Raw genomic sequence first — 8,450 nt, 5'->3', positions numbered from 1 at the left:
CATGTGGTTTTTAATTATTTGGAGACACTTCAATTCCAGAGCAGCAGTATAATGTTTTAAATGTTGGTGCTATCTGTAGTTCATTATGATTTGCATGTGTTTCAGTTATATCTGTTGCAAAATTTGAAAGACCTTGGTATTCACAAAGCTACAGATGCTTTTCAGTCCAATACATCCTGCAGATATGGAGTACCTACTATATGTGTGGCACTGGGGATACAGTGACGGTGCTGTCCTCTTCAGGGAATGTGGAGTGCTAGTATTGCAGAATTTACAGAAGCAGGTAATTCTCATACAGTGCAGTGATTGTAGTGATAAAAAAAATGGGAGCCGGAAGGAGATGCCTGAAGAGGTCAGAGGCAACTTCTGGAGGAGAGACCCAAGCCCAGAGGCTAGATAGACTTTATAGAAGAGGGTACACAGGAGTGTGAAATGGGATGGGGTATGTAGGCAGCCACAAGGAACTCTTTGTGCCTGGGGCTGGAAATACAATGCTGGGAAAAGAAGTGTGGTAGAGCCTGGGTCTTCTCAGGTCTTCCTTGACATGCTTTGGAGGCCAGGTTCTACTTGAAGGTGGAAGCAGTCATGTGTGAGCATGGTGGTGATGCAAGTGGACCTGTCATAGCCGCCCTGTGGCCATGGGGATAGGCTAGAGGGCCAGGCAGCCTTCAGTGGGGTGCGGACATGGTAGTTTAGGAGAGAACTCAGGAACTCTTTGGAGTGGGGCTCTGTTGGTGGAGGTGGTCTCAGGAGGAGTTTGGAGTAGGGGAGAATGGTGGAATTTGATCACTGGGCAGAGAGAAAGGGGAAGGATGGAAGGATTCGAGGATAAGTCCCAGGTTTCTGGCTTAGTCAACTGGGAAAACAGAATTACTTGCAGGGATCAGGAGCTAGTAAGGATCATATCTAGGGACGTGAGTTCCTGTTCAGTTTTGGATCCATCAATTTTGAGAAGCCTAAGTTCTATGCAAGTCTGTCCTGCCTGAAAATGGAGATGATGTCAGAAAGGAGAGGAGTAGAGACTAATTTCTGTTCACAAAGTGCAAGTTAACCAAAACATGGCTGATTTTAGAGAACTGTAGGAGATTGTGACACCATCCTTCTGGCAGAAAATGAAGAACTAAAGAGCCTCTTGAAAGTAAAAGAGGAGAGTGAAAAGGTCACTTAAAACTCAACATTCAGAAAACTAAGATTATGGCATCCAGTCCCATCACTCCATGGCAAATAGATGGAGAAACAATGGAAACAGTGACAGACTTTATTTTCTTGGGCTCCAAAATCACTGCAGATGGTGATTGCAGCCATGAAATTAAAAGACGCTTACTCCTTGGAAGGAAAGTTATGACCAACCTAGACAGCATATTAAAAAGCAGAGACATTACTTTACCAACAAAGGTCCGTCTAGTCAAGGCTATGGTTTTTCCTGTGGTCATGTATGGATGTGAGAGTTGGACTATAAAGAAAGCTGAGCGCCAGAGAATTGATGCTTTTGAACTGTGGTATTGGAGAAGGCTCTTGAGAGCCCCTTGGACTGCAAGGAGATCCAACCAGTCCATCCTAAAGGAAATCAGTCCTGAATATACATTGGAAGGACTGATGCTGAAGCTGAAACTCCAATACTTTGGCCAACTGATGTGAAGAACTGACTCATTGGAAAAGACCCTGATGCTGGGAAAGATTGAAGACAGAAAGAGAAGGGGATGACAGGATGAGATGGTTGGATGGCATCACTGACTCAATGGACATGAGTTTGAGCAAGCTCCAGAAGTTAGTGAAAGACAGGGAGGCCTGGCATGCTGCGATCCATGGGGTCGCAAAGAGACACGACTGAGCGACTGAACTGAGTAGGAGATTGGCTATGTTCTGTTGACCGAACCTATCTCCTGTTCCTGCCTGCTGCACGTTGGACAGGAATGTTTTGCTTGTCTTTGGGCCTTTGACTAGCACCTTCCCCATCCCCCTGCCGTGTCTCCCCATCCTTGCTTCCAGTTTTCCATATGTACCGTTCTGTGGCTGCTCTGTCACAGGTTGGAGCTGAGGTGAAAAGTAGCTGGACTGGAATGTTTGTTGCCCTCAGCTCTTTCTGCGAGACCTACCTAGATGAGCCTCCAGAGTAGGAAAATGCTTTGGGAAAATAGGCCAATTAGTAACCCACTCCTTGAACTTGCCCAAGAAACTAATTCCTAATTCCACACCACCCCCTTCACTCATTTCCAGCTTGCCTGGTGAGAGAGCAACATCCTCTCCTGGGCTCTGTCAGCCAGACCCAAACCCATCATGCTAACAGTGGAGCCAAAAAGACAAGGGGAAATGGTAGCTCTGAGTCCAGTTAAACCATCCTAGTTCCTGTCAGCTCTAAGTTGTGCTTAATTCCTGGCGTAGTCATGGAAATGCCTTATTCTTTTGGGAAGCTCTGGATCGGAAATCTCTCCATGTTGACCGGATCCATACGAATTTCACTTACTACCTACCTACTTGGGCTTCCCTGGTAGCTCTGTTGGTAAAGAATCTGCCTGCAATGCAGGAGACCCAGGTTCGATTCCTGGATTGGGAAGATAACCCTGGAGAAGGGAATGGCAACCCACTCCAGTATTCTTGCCTTGGAGAATCTCATGGACAGAGGAGCCTGGCATGCGGTCACAAGAGTCGGACATGACTTAGTGACTAAAGCACCACCACCACCACCACCTACCTACGTAATATCTCCAGGGTCTCTGCCATACCACATGGAGCTGAGACTGGGAGTTTGCATTACCCTGAGACCTGTTCCCCAGGGCTTATTCTCTAGAGTGCAAAAGAGCCACTTTTTATACCTGAATTTAATAAGTGAGCTCTCCCACTGGACCAGCATTTCCCACCCTTGTCTGCACATTGGAATCACTGGGGGAACTTTAAGAATACAGATGCCTGGAATCCCAGAGCTTCTAAGGCGGCTTGTGTCCAGAGTGCAGTGAAGGCTGAAGAATTACTGCTGTAGTCATTTTCTTTTTTAAAATAAATGAATTTTATTTGGAAATACTGTGTTGGACACAAAGTTTGTTCAGGTTTTTCCTAAGATGTTACAGAAAACCTTTTGGCCAACCCAGTGATTTCAGACTTACAAAGAGTTGCAGGAATAAAAATTGTACATATGAGGCCCAAACATCCTTTGCTTAGATCCACTGAGTAACATTTATGCTGCTTGATTTGTCATTTGTATTCTTGGATGTGCTTTCCCTCTGCATCATCGTCCTTTTGTTCTAATACTTAACAGTGGGTATTTCCTAGGAATAAAGATACTCTTCAACAATCCCAGTGCAGTGATGAGATTCAGTACAGTTAGCTGATAGAGTAGTTTAAAATACAGTTCACATTCTGATCTGATAATGTCCTTTGTAGAGCCCTCCCCCCACGGTTCTGGATCTAGTCTCAGATCATGTATTACAGGGAGTTGTCATGTCTCTTTGGTCTCCTTTAACCTGGAGCATTTCCATTGTTTTGTCACTTAAGACATTGACATTTTGGAAGAATACAGTTTCTCCTTTAAAATGATGCTGCTCATTTTCGGTTTATCTGATGTTCCCTGTTGATTTGATGAGATTGTTTTGCATTCTAGATGCCTAGAACACTGTGTCATATATCCTCTCAGGAAACACAGTGTCATCTGTCCCTCATTGGTAATCTTAATTTTGATCACCTGGTGTATCATTTAGGGTCTCAGTTCAGTTCAGTTCAGTCGCTCAGTCGTGTCCGACTCTTCGAGACCCCATGAATCGCATCATGCCAGGCCTCCCTGTCCATCACCAACTCCCGGAGTTCACTCAGACTCACGTCCATCGAGTCAGTGATGCCATCCAGCCATCTCATCCTCTGTCGTCCCCTTCTTCTCCTGCCCTTAATCCCTCCCAGCATCAGAGTCTTTTGCAATGAGTCAACTCTTCACATGAGGTGGCCAAAGTACTGGAGTTTCAGCCTCAGCATCATTCCCTCCAAAGAAATCCCAGGGCTGATCTTCAGAATGGACTGGTTGGATCTCCTTGCAGTCCAGGGGACTCTCAAGAGTCTTCTCCAACACCAAAGTTCAAAAGCATCAATTCTTCGGTGCTCAGCCTTCACAGTCCAACTCGCACATCCATACATGACCACAGGAAAAACCATAGCCTTGACTAGACGAACCTTTGTTGGCAAAGTAATGTCTCTGCTTTTGAATATGCTATCTACGTTGGTCATAACTTTCCTTCCAAGGAGTAAGCGTCTTTTAATTTCATGGCTGCAATCACCATCTGCAGTGATTTTGGAGGCCAAAAAAATAAAGTCTGACACTGTTTCCACTGTTTCCCCATCTATTTCTCATGAAATGATGGGACCGGACGCCATGATCTTTGTTTTCTGAATGTTGAACTTGAAGCCAGCTTTTTCACTCTCCACTTTCACTTTCATCAAGAGGCTTTTTAGTTCCTCTTCACTTTCTGCCATAAGGGTGGTGTCATCTGCATATCTGAGGTTATTGATATTTCTCCCGGCAATCTTAATTCCAGCTTGTGTTTCTTCTAGTCCAGCGTTTCTCATGATGTAATATCTGAGGTTAGTGAAAGGTAAAAAGTTAATAGGAAAATTTTAATATTAATAATTGTTAACCGAGTAAGAAGTCATTAAGGGAGAAAAGAGCTCTAAAGCGTCTGCCTAGAAAACAGCTACTACCCCAAGGATCAAGGTAAGAGAAGACAAGGAAGGAACTTAGAACAACAGAGGAGAGCCCTGTAAGCCTGAGAGGCAGACATCCGACAGGAACGTGCCGCCAGCCGTGTGCTGCAGAATCGATTCCCTGGAGGTGCCTGCTACACATGAGAGCAGAGAACAGTCACCGTAGAGGATGCTGCTGGGATCCAGGCCAGACTGGGACACAAATGGTCTCTTCCAGCCTTGTCTTCCTCTTCAGAGGCCCCTGTTGGCCAGCTGGCAAAGAGAAATATAGTTTGCAGAGTCCCAACTTTAATGTGGCGGGAAAGGAAGGCAAGTTTGGAGCTAAGAGGCAACAAATTAATACCTAGTGCACCTGGTCAGGAGGTCTTCCACTTTCTCCATGGTATAGTTGCTGTTTTATCCCCTTTCGATTCAAGCAGTCTCTGGAGACACACTCTTAAGACATGCAACAATCCTGCTCTTCAAACTTCTCCCTCAGTTTAGCAGATAGGGCTGACTCTGACCTGACTCAATCTTTCCTATGATGGTTGTGAAATACTGATTTTCCAATTCAGGACTCCTTCCTCATTTATCAGTCTGCACTCCCTTCTCTCCCAGTTGTTTATTTTTACGTATTTATATTCCTTGTAAACTGATGGGATTCTCCTTTTTTCCAATGGTCTATAATTCATTATTGTCCTTTGGTTTTTGTTTTTGGTTCTCAAATAGTCTGGATGTAACCAGTGGGAGCCCCTTCAAATTGTCTCAAGACATCCTGACTTTTTTTTTTTTTAACACTTCTGTAATTTCTGACGAAAGAGCTTCCGGATTCATCTTGTACCCACCTCACCCCAGCCCTGGAATCATTGTTCCTCCGAGGGACCTTGGTCCCTGGTGCTAACTGTGCTCATCACTGGTGGGGTGACTTTGCTTCTCATTCTGTCAGAGCTATCTTACTACCTTTTAAAACTTGTTTCTAATTTTTTTAAACAAAAGAAATAGTGCTTTTAAAAATGTAAACCATATGGACATCTGTAAGGAAAAAGTGCCTTCAGGTAAGCCAAGTTTAGTAAGTTTAAAGTCCTTCTACACTTTACATATACAAAAACAGACTTGATCTTGGTTTGTAGGTTTACTTTTTGCTGTTACGTGAATTCTATTCTGTCCTCTTGAATTCTATTTTATAGGTCCTCTTTTTTCTTCACAACAAAATGTGTACTTTTACCTGTATCGGACTGTAGAATTTGCTTTTTGTTAGCTGCATGGATATAGTAATACTACGATTAACCAATGTACAGTGGACAGACACTTGATTCCAGCCTCAGTGCAGTGAACACCTTCCTACACATACTGTCAGGCATTTAGAATTTTTTTAATTAAAAAAAAACTTTATTGAGGTAAAATTCACACAGCATAAAATTAACATTTTAAAGCGAACAGTTCAGTGACATTTAGTATGCTCACAGTATTGTGCAGCCACCCCCTCTGTCTAGTTCATTACCCCGTGTTCTACATTTTTACATGGACTCGAGGATAGATTCTTAGTAGTGGTTCACTTTGAACTTTTAATAGATTGATGAAAAAGTAATTGTGGTTTCAGACCATGAATTTTAAATCATTATAACTAGGTTCAAACACATTTTTATTAGTCAAAATAGAAACCATTACAATCAGTACATTTTTGCCAATGAGAAATAAGTTTGTTTATTCCTATGGTGTAAAAACCCATGCTTCAGGATTTGATGAACTCTTAGTATTTTCTGCCTCCTGCTAGTTGCAGAATCATTTTCCCTGCAAAAAGTTGTTGAGATGCTTGAAGAAGTAGTTGGTTGACGAGAGGCCAAGTGAATATAGCAGATGAGGCAAAGCTTCATAGCCCAGTTTGTTCAACTTCTGAAGCATTGGTTGTAAGATGTGTAGTCGCATTTTCATGGAGAATTGGGCCCATTTTGTTGACCAGTGTTGGCTGCAGGCGTTGCAGTTTTTGGTATATCTCATCGATGTGCTGAGCTTGCTTACTTCTCAGATGTAATGGTTTCACTGTGATTCAGAAAGCTGTAGTGGATCAGACGGGCAGCAGACCATCCGACAGTGACCATGACCTTTTTTGGTACAAGTTTGGCCTTGAGAAGTGCTTGGGAGCTGCTTCTCAGTCCATCCACTGCACCAGTTGTATAAAATCCACTTTTCATCACATGTCACAGTCCAATTGAGAAGTGGTTTGTTGTGTAGCATAAGAGAAGATGACGCTTCAAAACAATGATCTTTTTGATTTGCAGTCAGCTCATGAGGCACCCACTTATCAAGAATTTTCACCTTTCCAATTTGCTGCAAATGCCAAATGACCTTATAATAGTCAATGTTGAATTCTTCAGTAACTTCTCCTGTAGTTTTAAGAGGATCCACTTCAGTGATTGCTCTCAGTTGGTCATCAACTTCCAAGGGCCAGCCGCTGCACTCTTCATTTTCAAGCCTCTCATCTCTTTTACAAAACTTCCTGAATCACTGCTGCCCTGTACCTTTGTTAGCAGTTCCTGAGCCAAATGCATTGTTGATGTTGTGAGTTGTCTGTGCTGTGTTACGACTCATTTTGAACTCAAAAAGATTGCTCGAATTTGCTTTTTTTCTAACATCATTTCTCTAGGCTAAAATAAATATAAACAGCAAATAAGTCATTAGCAAAAAAATTAAGTAAGAAATGTGCATGAAAATGATGTGTAACCACATTTATTTAAGAATGTATTCCAGTATCAAACAGTGAAGTTCAACAATGCAAAACCACAGTTACTTTTTCACCAGTCTAACCGATATATCCAGTTAACACTCCAGAAACGTTATACCAATTTATATTCCCACTAGATGGGGAAACAGTGGAAACAGTGCCAGTCTTTATTTTTTTGGACTCCAAAATCACTGCAGGTGGTGACTGCAGCCATGAAATTAAAAGATGCTTGCTCCTTGGAAGAAAAGTTATGACCAACATAGACAGCATATTAGAAAGCAGAGACATTACTTTGCCAACAAAGGTCCATCTAGTCAAAGCTATGGTTTTGCCAGTAGTCATGTATGGATGTGAGAGTTGGACTACAAAGAAAGCTGAGCACCGAAGAATTGATGCTTTTGAACTGTGGTGTTGGAGAAGACTCTTGAGAGTCCCTTGGACTGCAAGGAGATCCAACTAGTCCATCCTAAAGGAGATCAGTCCTGGGTGTTCATTGGAAGGACTGATGCTGAAGCTGAAACTCCAATATTTTGGCCACTTGATGCAAAGAATTGACTCATTGGAAAAGACCCTGATGCTGGGAAAGATTGAAGGTGGGAGGAGAAGGGGATGACCGAGAGTGAGATAGTTGGATGGCATCACTGACTCAATGGACATGAGTTTGAGTAAACTCTGGGAGTTAGTGATGGACAGGGAGGTCTGGTGTGCTACAGTCCATGGTGTTGCAAAGAGGTGGACACGACTGAACTGAACTGAGCAGTATAGGAAATTCTGCGTTTCCCTACAGCCTTGTAGATGCTTTGGGTATTAGAAGATTGTATGTTTCTAGAAAGTTGTCCATTTCTTCCAGGTTTTCCAGTTTGTTGGCGTATAACTTAATAGTATTCTCTTATGATTTTTTGTATCTCTCTGATATTGGTTATTTCTTTTTAATTTCTTACTTTATTTGAGTTCTCTTTTGTTTTTCTTGATGAATCTGACTAAAGGTTTTTCAATTTTGTTTCTTTTTTAAAAAACTATCTCTTGGCTTCATTGATCTTTTCTGATGTTTTACTGTTTGTTAGGT

This window comes from Bos indicus, chromosome 21 (assembly GCF_029378745.1).
Source record: "Bos indicus isolate NIAB-ARS_2022 breed Sahiwal x Tharparkar chromosome 21, NIAB-ARS_B.indTharparkar_mat_pri_1.0, whole genome shotgun sequence".
Taxonomy (NCBI): domain Eukaryota; kingdom Metazoa; phylum Chordata; class Mammalia; order Artiodactyla; family Bovidae; genus Bos; species Bos indicus.
Note: the sequence above shows the minus strand (reverse complement) of the source record.